We start from the raw sequence: 11,893 nt of genomic DNA, 5'->3' as shown, positions 1-11,893 counted from the left end.
GCGCGTGTGCACACACACACATACAGTGGGCTTCCCCACAAATTAAACATAATATTTGTTTACATAAATTCTTTCATTTATTTCAGAAACCCCAGGTTCTGCTGCTGCAAATCCGAGGAAATTTTGGTGCTTCATTATTTTGATAACATATGTAACATTCTTTTATCTCTTCTAACTGAAGTAAAGAAACAACAGATGAACAGTAGTTGTGTGTATAAGTGGATGTATATTCCAGTTTTTAACTGATGTGTTGTGTATATGTGCATAAACAGATATAATTTTAAATTATATTGTTGTGTACATATATAAGTTTTGATATTTCAAGTAAAACCTTACTTTAGAAAGAGAAAGTTGATCAAAGGAAAATATTTCTCTCTAATGGAAGGCCTTACTCAAAACATTAGATTGATATCATTTTGCATCAAAGAAATTTATCCAAATGTACAAACATTATCAACTAATTTTTGCCAATGCAGACCGCACCCAGCTAAGCCAGTCTCTGATTCTTGGTTTCTATTTATAATTGTTGTATGCATGTTTTTACTATGGCTGTATTAACTGGAGAGGCCTCTTTGCAAGTGCCTTAATCCATCAATAATCATTATATTTTTCATAGATCTCACTTGCTCTTCAATTATAAATAGAAACCAAGAATCAGAGACTGGCTAAGCTGGGTGTGGTCTGCATTGGCAAAAATTAGTTGATAATATTTGTACATTTGGATAAATTTCTTTAATGCAAAATGATATCAATCTAATGTTTTGAGCAAGGCCTTCCATTAGAGAGAAATATTTTCCTTTGATCAACTTTCTCTTTCTAAAGAAAGGTTTTACTTGAAATATCAAAACTTTCCAAGCAATGTATAAACTATTAGTCATTTCTTCCTACTTCTCATTCTATGATTTAGCTTTTATCCTGCTTTCTTGTTTTAGCCAAGACTTCTGATGTAGATTAATTTTCTACAATCAGTTGTTAACAACTTATTAATTTTATTTTATACCAGATATTTTTGTAGCTTACATATAATTCTCTCAACAAATCTTGATATGTGCATTAACCAGTTTATGGAACCATCATAATAGAATTATTTATCAATTCAAACTTTTCATATCTCTACAGATACTTGAAATTGATTGATTAATTGATTGAGTGTTTGATTGATTGATGGATTGTTTGGGTAATTGTTGATGTTGTTTAGTCCCAAGTTTAAAATATGTCAGGTTTATTTATTGAATATAAACCAATCAAAATGATATATTGATACAAATTCTATAATTTTTTTTTTTTTTTTTTGTTAATCTTATTAATCTAATTGATCTCTGTTTATTGATCTCATAATAAAATTTCATCCTAACAGGACAAATATTTTACCTATAACTACATTCACTTACACACACATACATATAACCAAACAGAAAATAAAGGAAGGAAATAATAGCTATCCACTATAAGATGTGACTGCAAATTTAAGGAACTGCCATGTTCACCAATACAATCTTGGCAACAAATGTGAGAAGGCAATATAATATTGTGAAATAATCTGTATTTTTGGCAACAAACCACAGATTCAACTACAGTGGGGGAAGGGTAAAAAGTAGAGGGATGTAGTTATAAGAAAGAAAGCAACTTAACTGTACTGATTCAGTCATCTTTAATATTCTTCATCTTAAACACTTCACTCTCACACCTTTACTTTTCCACAATTTTTTTCTCCAATGTTAACAAAACAGTTGATATCATTTATTAACCTGACACACAGGTAACAGTCCTCCCTTACTGTTTGAACACATATATTTAACATGCTAGGTATTTTTGTCTGTAAACTGGGATCTCATAGACACTCTTCCATGAAGAGAAACTTGATAATTTCATCTCGTTCAACAAGACCATAACATAGACATTATCCAGGCTCGGAAAACATCTTCAAAGTACATCTTCACAACTTATGACCAGAACACATTTGAAATGATGACAGGCCAATAGTTATGAACCCCATGACGTAGTCAATATTGCATCACAAAATTTGGTTTAGACCTTAAATATATTTTGAAGCTTTGAATATTGAACTTGTATGCCTTATAATGGACAACTGTGCACAGATATACAAACACGTTCCAGAGGCAATGTTTATTTACCAACATCTAATTCTTGGTCAGTCTCTCTCTCTCTCTTCTCTCTCTCTCTCTCTCTCTCTCTCTCTCTCTCTCTCTCTCTCTCTCTCTCTCTCTCCCTCTCGCTCTTTCTCTCTTATACTATTCAATAATCTTTGCTATTTTCAGATATAGACAACCCTTAAACCTGCCTCTCTCCTTATAATAATCTCATTGGGATCCATACCTCACTACCACCACCACCACCACCATCCAATCTCCACTTCCTACAATTAGATTCTTCTAGAATATCATCTTTGTCACATAATCACCGATTTGAACTCAACCTTATAAACCTTACTCTGTAGTTTTAATTGGTCAAGCTATAAGGGCTTGAAAGCTTATTGGTTCTTGTTCTTAGAATAACCTAAGAAATAATGAAAACCTGAATCTGTTGTTTGGTGATGTCAAGGGCAAAAATTAACATTTTGGGACAGTGCTTCTCAACTGGGGTCCATATGGCCCTTGGGGATCTGTATAAAATTTTGTTGTTAAAAATTTATGTGCAATAAATTGGCTATACTTCTACAATACACAAAATATTTTAATTTTTCATACAATTCCTAACAATATTTAATTATAAAAATACAGTAAGATTTTTTTTTATATACAGCAAATAGCTATGAAGATCCAGCAGAATAAAATAGCAATCAAAGGGATCCATAGGCCAAAAATAGTTGCAAACCACTGTTTTAGGATATAAATAGGAGGGAGATGAGGTCTTTAGAATATACAGGTGCAGTTTCCATATTCTAAGGATTTAATAATGTTGGCAATGAATAAATAAATAGAATTGTGTGTGTAAGAGTTATTTCAGACCCTAAATGTGTGCACTTGGTATTTTGTGGGACCCTGAAGCTTTGTTGATATTTTGGACTGAAGGGATCAAATCATGGTTTAGCTGAAAGTGTATCTTGTGGTTTATATTCCTTTGTGTGACCAAGGCTGGAAAAATGTTTCAAAAGTGATTATCTTTCACATTTAAGAGATTTTAACTTAAAATATTGATAATTAATTAACACAAGAGCAATCCACGACATCTATTTTTTGATTTGTTATAATAAATAAAGCAATGAAATAATTTTATAAAATGAATTTTTAAATAAAACTAATAAAACAACAAAATTTTTCACTTGTTATTATTTTATAAATGTAGAGTTAGCATTGTAAATAAATTGTCTTTGTGTGCATGTGTGTGTATATAAGCATACATACATACATACATACATACATACATACATACATACATACATGCATACTTGCATACATACATGCATACTTGCATACATACATACATACATACATACATACATACATACATACATACATACAATTTTCACATTAACAGTGACACCGATAGGATTTATGTGAGATGAAGTGATGGTGGTAGAACCTTTGAATGTTGCATTATATCACTCAAACAACACCTGCTGAATGGTAAAGAAAGAAACAAGTACATTCCATGCATACTCAAAAGTGAAAGCAGCAACACATTCAAAGATGGAGAAGAACTGCTGTGCAGGTAATTTGAAAATACAACTCTCTCATGTGACTAAAAGGAGTTTGAACTGGCCTACCTATACAGAATCTTGGAGGAAAAGCAGGCATCAAACCAATGCATGGGTACATATCTCGTAAGCTAGAGAGAAATAGCAACATTAACAGGAAGAGTATCCTCTCCTGGATCTGTAATAGATACTTTACACCTCACCTAGCAGGATATGCCCTCACTGTCCAAGAACTATAGATAGCTGCTAAACAAGGGCAAAGATACCACCAAACCTCCATGTTGTGATAAAAAAATGTCAGTTCTGCTATACCAGAGTGGAAGATATCACTCACATCATCAGCATCTGTCCCAAAATGTCTACAAGATATGATACTACCTGCCCCTGTGGCATGATATAGTTGCAAAGCCTATTTACAATACTATCTGCAAGAAGGACTGCTCTGACATATCTATCAAAGGCATGTCAGAACCAGCAGGTATTCACACCTTTAAAAGCAAGAAATATTAGACGAACACCTCAATAAAATCATCAATTTGGTACAAACATAACAGACCTGATATTGTTCTGTGGAACAAGGAACAAAAATCATCACTGTTGTAGAGGTTAGCTGCCAAGCGGATGTGAATGTACAACCAAAAGTCCAGGAAAAAGAGAACATTTATGGCAAATTAAAGCAGAAGTTACAGGTCTTGTACCCTACTATGAATTCTCATTTATATCTATTATCATAAATGCCTTAGGTTATGTACCAACAAATTTGCACAAAAACCTTGAAATACTACTTGGTTTCACAGAAAAAGTTTGCAAGAAATTAATGCAGATACTCCAAATGTAACCTATTAGTGGCAATCTATATGTAAAGTGTTCCAAAAATTTTCCCTGTGAGATTCTTATGTGAATAGATGCTCACACTTAGGTATATGTATCGACAGTTCAACCAACACACCAACTCAGTCACATATTTACAAACTGTAGGAACTCTTTTAACTCAAAAAGTCTTGTCACTTTGTTAGCAACCAGCTTGAACTTTCTCAAGGACTTAAATTAAACTCAAAGACAAATCGTACCTACATAACTGCAAGCATGCATGCATACATAATACATGCACACACACACACACACATACATACATACATACATACATACATATCAGCTACTGTATCAATTACTGCCAATAGATATGACATAAATGGAAAGCCTCTATATGGACACTCAACTTGCTGAAAATAACTGCCAAAATACCCCCAATCACACCTTACTAGCTTAAAATTTAAAAGAGACATATTGAATAATGTAGTTTTAAGAAATTTGAGATGGTCGTTGCTGGAATATCTTTGACAGAGCTCTACCACCACCAGATTGGTGTGTTTCTTTCATACTTCAAAGTCTTCAGCAACATTTCCCGTTTTCTCAATATAAAATCAATGAAAATTTACTTATTTCCTGTAATTCTCCTTTTCTCCTCCAAGAACCATGTCATGTGGATAAATTCAGGTTGCTCCTGTCAGAGAAATTCATGTTGACCACTTTTTGATGTCATTTCCTTTCTGGATTAGAAATTTGAAGTTTCCAAGACAGGGTGTGGCAAAAAGCCTCCCAGGTTCACCAGTTTTGGTAAATGTTTCAACAGAAAATACATAATGTGCAGCAGTCCAAACTATAATGATTACTGGAAAAAAAAAAAGAAAACAGTAAAATATTAACTACATGAAAACACCATTACCATTCCCAAGCTTTACACTGCTGGCCATGTAGAATATGTGAGATCTTTCTTTCACACTCTGCATTTGATGTGATAGTATGTAGTGTTTTACTGTGTCCTTCCAGTTAACCCTTTCGTTACCAACCCGGCCGAAACCGCCTCTGGCTTTGAGTAACAAATGCCTTGTTTTCATAAGTTTTGAATTAAAATCTTCCACCAAACCTTAGTCACAATTTATGTTCCTAACACTAGCTGAATGATAACTAAGTTATTTTACTAAATTCTTTGTTATATTTAAAGTAATTGAAAGAAACACAGAGCATCTCAAAATAAATTCAGTAACGAAAGGGTTAATGATGTTCTGTCATCGTCTCTGTGTATTTGTTGTGATCCACATATGACCAGGTGAAGTTCTAGTCATTCACCATTTATCACCAGTCTCTAGAGCCAAAGAGAGATCAGCCTCCACTTGGCCAGATACACAAGCAGAAGCCAAAATTGTTTCTTTCTCTTAGCAACAACTAAAATAAGCCGTTTCACTTCTTTCTTTAGACTCTTCTGATTTCACTAATATTTTCCTTTCATCCAATATACACACCACAAAAGTAACTTTGATACCAGTGACATGTTATAACACTACTTCTAAAACATAACCTTTTTTCTTAATGATATTTTTGTTAACCTAAATGTTGCTGTCTCATACCAACTCATACTGTTGAGAATAAATGTGAGCTGTTTAACTATATTGGTTTATTGCATGCATGCATGCATGTATGTATGTATGTATGTATGTATGTATGTATGTATGTATGTATGTATGCTTATATACACACACATGCACACAAAGACAATTTATTTACAATTTACAGTAGAAGTCCAAAAAATAAAGAGAGCTTGTGCCTAAATTTTATTGTTGCTGTCTCTTTCATTCTTATTTTCTATACATTTCTTAACTCTAGCAAACACAAATACAAATCATCTCTAGATTTGAGACATTCTTTTCTGATGCTCTTCATGCTATTATCTATCTTCCCTTGGATCAACTTATCTTTTGATGCAGACACCAAGGACTATGTTGAATTTCCTGAAACCATCATTCATAAATTTTGGACCACTACCCCAACCTCAGTAATAAATTACATGTATTTTGAAGTAAGTGCTAACATAATTAATGCAGTGGTTATGGCAATTTTAATTTAATAAGTTAATATCTGTGTTGAGTCAAAGTAGACTTTTGTTGAACAATGTTTAACTAAACCCAGCAAAGACAAGGGAGGCCACTCAAACTTGATAAAGTACTGTCTCATTTAAATAATGGTAAAGTGTATTGTAAGAGGAGCAATAATAATCATGTTTGTTCCTGTGTTACAAACAGGACCCTGTATGAGTAAGATATGCATGGTGATGTGTGTGTGTGTGCACACACGCCCGCGTATGTGTGTGTGTGCATACACACACACAAATGTATATACAGAGTGGGGTAGAGAGGATGGACGCTTTTGAAAGATTCACAAACTCATTAATTTTAGCTGCAAACAAATTTTATTGACATCAATGTGTTCGTATTGAATTAGCATCTGTTGAACTCAAGTATGGATAATAACATCAATATGTGGTGTCTGTTTTCATTTATGCATTTCTGAAGGAATTCTTAAAAGTTGGCCTCCAATCTCTCCAGCATCCACACAATACATCCACACGAATAGCTTCCTTCAAAACGTTCAATGTATGGGGTTTATGTTTATACACACATGTCCTGAGGTTTCCCCACAAGAAATAATCATACATAGACAAATCAGGGGCATATGTTTTCATTGTAATTCAGGCACAAAGAAGTTGTTTGTCATCCCAATATAACCCTCGGAGTCCACCCCTACACACTCAATTTATATATATAAAGATGAGAATGTGTGTCTGTCTGTCTGTGTGAATCCCTAAAACTTGAGAACTACACAACCAATTTAATTCAAATTGTCATAGGCCAAAAATTTTTTAAACTTCTTGCCTAGTGCAAGCCCACAGCAATATCATATATTCTCTCCTATTTCAGTATTACGTGTCAAAAGTGAAACAATAACATCTCTCTATTGTAATGTCAGATACTTTCACATTAATACTAAAACTATTAAAGTGAAACTATTATCTCACATATATACATATATACATACATATATATAATATAAATATTATGTGTATATATATATATATATAAAAAAAGGAAATGAAGAAAATGCTGACAAAATAATTTAAGTAAGGGAGAGTGTATTTAATTAGGTGAAAGTTCTTTTTACCGGTTGCGCATTTGTTATGCTTATCAAAAGATATTTTTTTAAGAGAGATAGAGTTCCTTTCTGATAGATTTTTTTCTCTTATCAAATGCGCAACTGGTAAAAAGAACTTTCACCTAATTAAATACACTCTCCCTTACTTAAATTATTTTGTCAGCATTTTCTTCATTTCCTTTTTTTATATATCACAACTCGTGTTCCACATCTCCTTTTTTAAATATATATATATATATGTGTGTGTGTGTGTATCTGCACAAATGTATATATATATATATAGATGTATATATATATATATATATTATATATATATAATATATATATATATATATACATGTATATATATATATACATATAAGAGGGAAGACCTGTTAGTGGACATCCATTATGCTAGAAGATCCACTATGGTCTTACCACTAACAAAGGAATGGTAAGACCATAGCAGATCTTCTTCTAGCATAATGGATGTTCATTTACAGGTCATCCCTCTTATATATATGTAATATAATTTTTTCTGAAACTTCAGATTTTTCAATATGCTATACCACTGGTTTTAAATTGATCAAATTAATATTCAATTTTTCACCCTTATTTTAAATTTGAATTTACATCATCATCATCATCATCATCGTTTAACGTCCGCTTTCCATGCTAGCATGGGTTGGACGATTTTGACTGAGGGATGGCAAACCAGATGGCTGCACCAGGCTCCAATCTTGATTTGGCAGGGTTTCTACAGCTGGATGCCCTTCCTAACGCCAACCACTCTGAGAGTGTAGTGGGTGCTTTTTACGTGCCAACAGCATGGGGGCCAGTCAGGCGGTACTGGCAACGACCTCGCTCGGATCGTTTTACACATGCCACCAGCACAGGTCACGCTCGAATGGTGCCCTTTTATGTGCCACTGACATGGAAGCCAGTTGGCTGCTCTGGCAATGATCACGCTCAGATAGTGCTTTTGGCACCATACTAGCACGGGCACAAGTGCCAGTAAGGCGATGCTGGTAATGATCACACTCGAATGGTGCCTTTTATGTGCCACTGGCATGGAAGCTGGTTAGCTGCTCTGTCAATGATCACGCTCGCATGGTACTCTTTGCACCCCGCTAGTACGGATGCCAGTCATCGAATGTGATTTTGATTTTGATTTCACTTGCCCCAACAGCAGAATTTAGTGTCCAAGGAAGGAAAAGGTACACATAAGTGGGCTGGTTACGCTCCTGGCATGGGCCACAGGTTATGGTCTCATTTGTCTCGCTGGGTCTTCTCAAGCACAGCATATTTCCAAAAGTCTCGGTTGCTATTCATTTCCTTGATGAGGCCTAATGTTCGAAGGTTGTGCTTCACCACTTCATCCCAGGTCTTCCTGGGTCTACTTCTTCCACAGGTTCCCTCAACTGCTAGGGTGTGGCACTTTTTCACACAGCCATCCTCCTCCATTCTCACCACATGACCATACCAGCACAGTCATCTCTCTTGCACACCACATCTGATGCTTTTCAAGTCCAACTTTTCTCTCAAGGTACCTACACTCTGTCGAGTATGCACACTGACATTACACATCCATCGAATCATATTGGCTTCATTCCTTCTGAGCTTACGCATGTCCTCAGCAGTCACAGCCCATGTTTCACTGCTATGTGGCATGGCTGTTCGTACATATGCATCATACAGTCTATCTTTTACTCTGAGCGAGAGGCCCTTTGTTGCCAGCAGAGGAAAGAGCTCTCTCAACTTTGCCTAAGCTATTCTTATTCTAGCAGCTACACTTTCAGTGCATCCACCTCCGCTACTGACTTGGTCACCTAGGTAACGGAAGCTATCAACTACTTCTAGTTTTTCTCCCTGGAATGTGGCGGAGGTTGGTCTCTGAGCATTTTCAGTGTTTATTGCTCTCGAGCATCTGCCACATACAAAAGCTATCTTCCTAGTTAGCCTTCCTTTGATCTTACTACACCTCTTATGTGTCCATAGCTTACACTGGGTACATCTTATAGAGTTTCTACTTATGCCTCTACTACAGATTGAGCAGGGCCATCTACCTGAAGGGATTTGTGGTTTGCCTGCCTTCCTACATATTAGGACTTTGGTTTTATCGAGGTTGATTCTAAGGCCCTTCGATTCTAATCCTTGTTTCCACACTTGAAACTTCTCCTCTAGTTCTGATAGTGACTCAGCAATTAGAGCAAGATCATCAGCATAGTGGAGCTCCCAGGGGCATCCTGTCTTGAATTCCTCCATTATTGCCTGGAGGACTATGATAAATAGGAGGGAGCTGAGGACTGAACCTTGGTGGACCCCTACCTTTACCCTGTGTACTCATTGCCAACCCTCACCTTACTTACAGCGTCCCTGTACATGGTTTTCACAGCTCTAACTAACCATTCATTTATCCCTAGTTTCCTCATTGATCACCAGATAAGGGATCGGGGGACCCTGTCAAAGGCTTTCTCCATGTCAACGAAAACCAGGTACAGGGGCTTATCTTCAGCTAGGTATTTCTCCTGCAGCTGTCTAATCAGAAATATAGCATCAGTGGTGCTTTTCCCTGGCACGAAACCAAAACTGCATCTCACCCAAGCTGACTCTCTCCCTAATCAGTTGGGCTATGACCCTCTCCATAACCTTCATTACCTGATCCAACAGCTTGATACCTCTGTAATTATTTGTATCTAAAGCATCACCTTTACCTTTGTAGCAGTTGACTATTATGCTGCTACACCAGTCATTGAGTATGACTCCTTCGTGTATCAACTGGTTAACTATACGGGTGACTAGGCTATAGCTGACACTGTCAGATATTTTGAGCATCTCTGCAGTAATTCCTGATGGGCCTGGGGCTTTCCCTGTCTTCATGCTTCTAATTGCCTTATCTACCAAGGAACTGTCAACTCGGATAGCTGGTCCCTCTGTTGGGTCGACATTTGGCAGACTCTCTATCTCCCATTCATTTTCTTTATTCAGCAACCTTTCATAGTGGCGTCTCCAAACCTCTCTCTTTGCATCCTCATTCAGCACAAGTAAACCATCATCCATGCCAACACATTTCTCTCCTACCACATCACGATTCTCTCTCATACACTGTCTTGCAACACGAAATACCTCAAGTCTTTGATCCTCATGATACAGAACATTGGCAAATTTTTTCTTATCTGCTTCCCCTCTGGCTAAATAAACCTGCATCCTAGCTTCCCTTCTGGCAGTCTGATACACTTTCCTGCTACCACCGTTCTTCCAGTCCTTCCAAGCCTGTTTCTTTTGTCTAATAGCCCTGTCAACAACATTGTTCTACCACCACGTTATTTTGGGTCGAGAGGTGACTTTGCACCATCCACAGATCTGGTCAGTGGCTCTCAGCAGGTTGTCCCATAGAAACCTCCAGTTGTCTTCATGTGAAGCTATATCCCCTTCTATTTTGTCAAAGGCTTCAAGTAATATGTCTCTAAATCTCTGTCCATTTGCAGGATCTTTATGTCTCCAGACCCTTCTTCTCCTTGCTGGTCATCTTCTGGGTATCCATTTAGCCCTGATCCTGAAGTCGCTAACTACTAGTCTATGTTATGGGATACATTCTTCACCTGGGAAGGTTTTGGCATTCATAAGCAGCCATCTTTCCCTTTTTCTGGTGAGGATGTAGTCGATCTGACTAGTGTGTCTGCCAGAGCGGTAGGTGACTAGGTGGCTGGCAGGTTTTCTGAAGTTAGTATTGCAAACTATAAGATCATTTGTGCCACAGAACTCCAGCAGCCTGGTTCCCTCCTCATTGTGAGAGCCAAAACCATAGCCTCCATGTATACCATGGAAGACCCCGACATGTTGTCCAACATGTCCATTGAAGTCGCCAGCCACAAAGAGAAGGTCCCTGTCATTCGTCAACGTGGTAGTCTGCAAGAGGGTATCATAGAATCGGTCTTTCTGTCCATCTGGTAGCCCTGGCTGAGGGGCATACACAGAGATAATGGTTGCTAACCCATGATGGAGCACTAATCTAATCTTAAGTATTCTGTCATGAAACCATCAACTACATCAAATGAAACCATGATTGTTTCTTCCTTGACTTTTTTTGGAAGGTGGTTTAACATATCCAAGTCATCTCGCGAAAAATAATGAAATCTCTGTCTTCACTAATTAAAACCCATGAAAAGGAACTAACAACCAAAAAGATTGACTTTCTAGAAAACTTTAAATGGTCTGCCAAAAATACATAAAAGCCAAATTATAAATGAAACCTTTAAAAAATCACCA

This window comes from Octopus sinensis, linkage group LG5 (assembly GCF_006345805.1).
Source record: "Octopus sinensis linkage group LG5, ASM634580v1, whole genome shotgun sequence".
Taxonomy (NCBI): Eukaryota; Metazoa; Mollusca; class Cephalopoda; order Octopoda; family Octopodidae; genus Octopus; species Octopus sinensis.
This window is presented reverse-complemented; position numbering follows the sequence as displayed.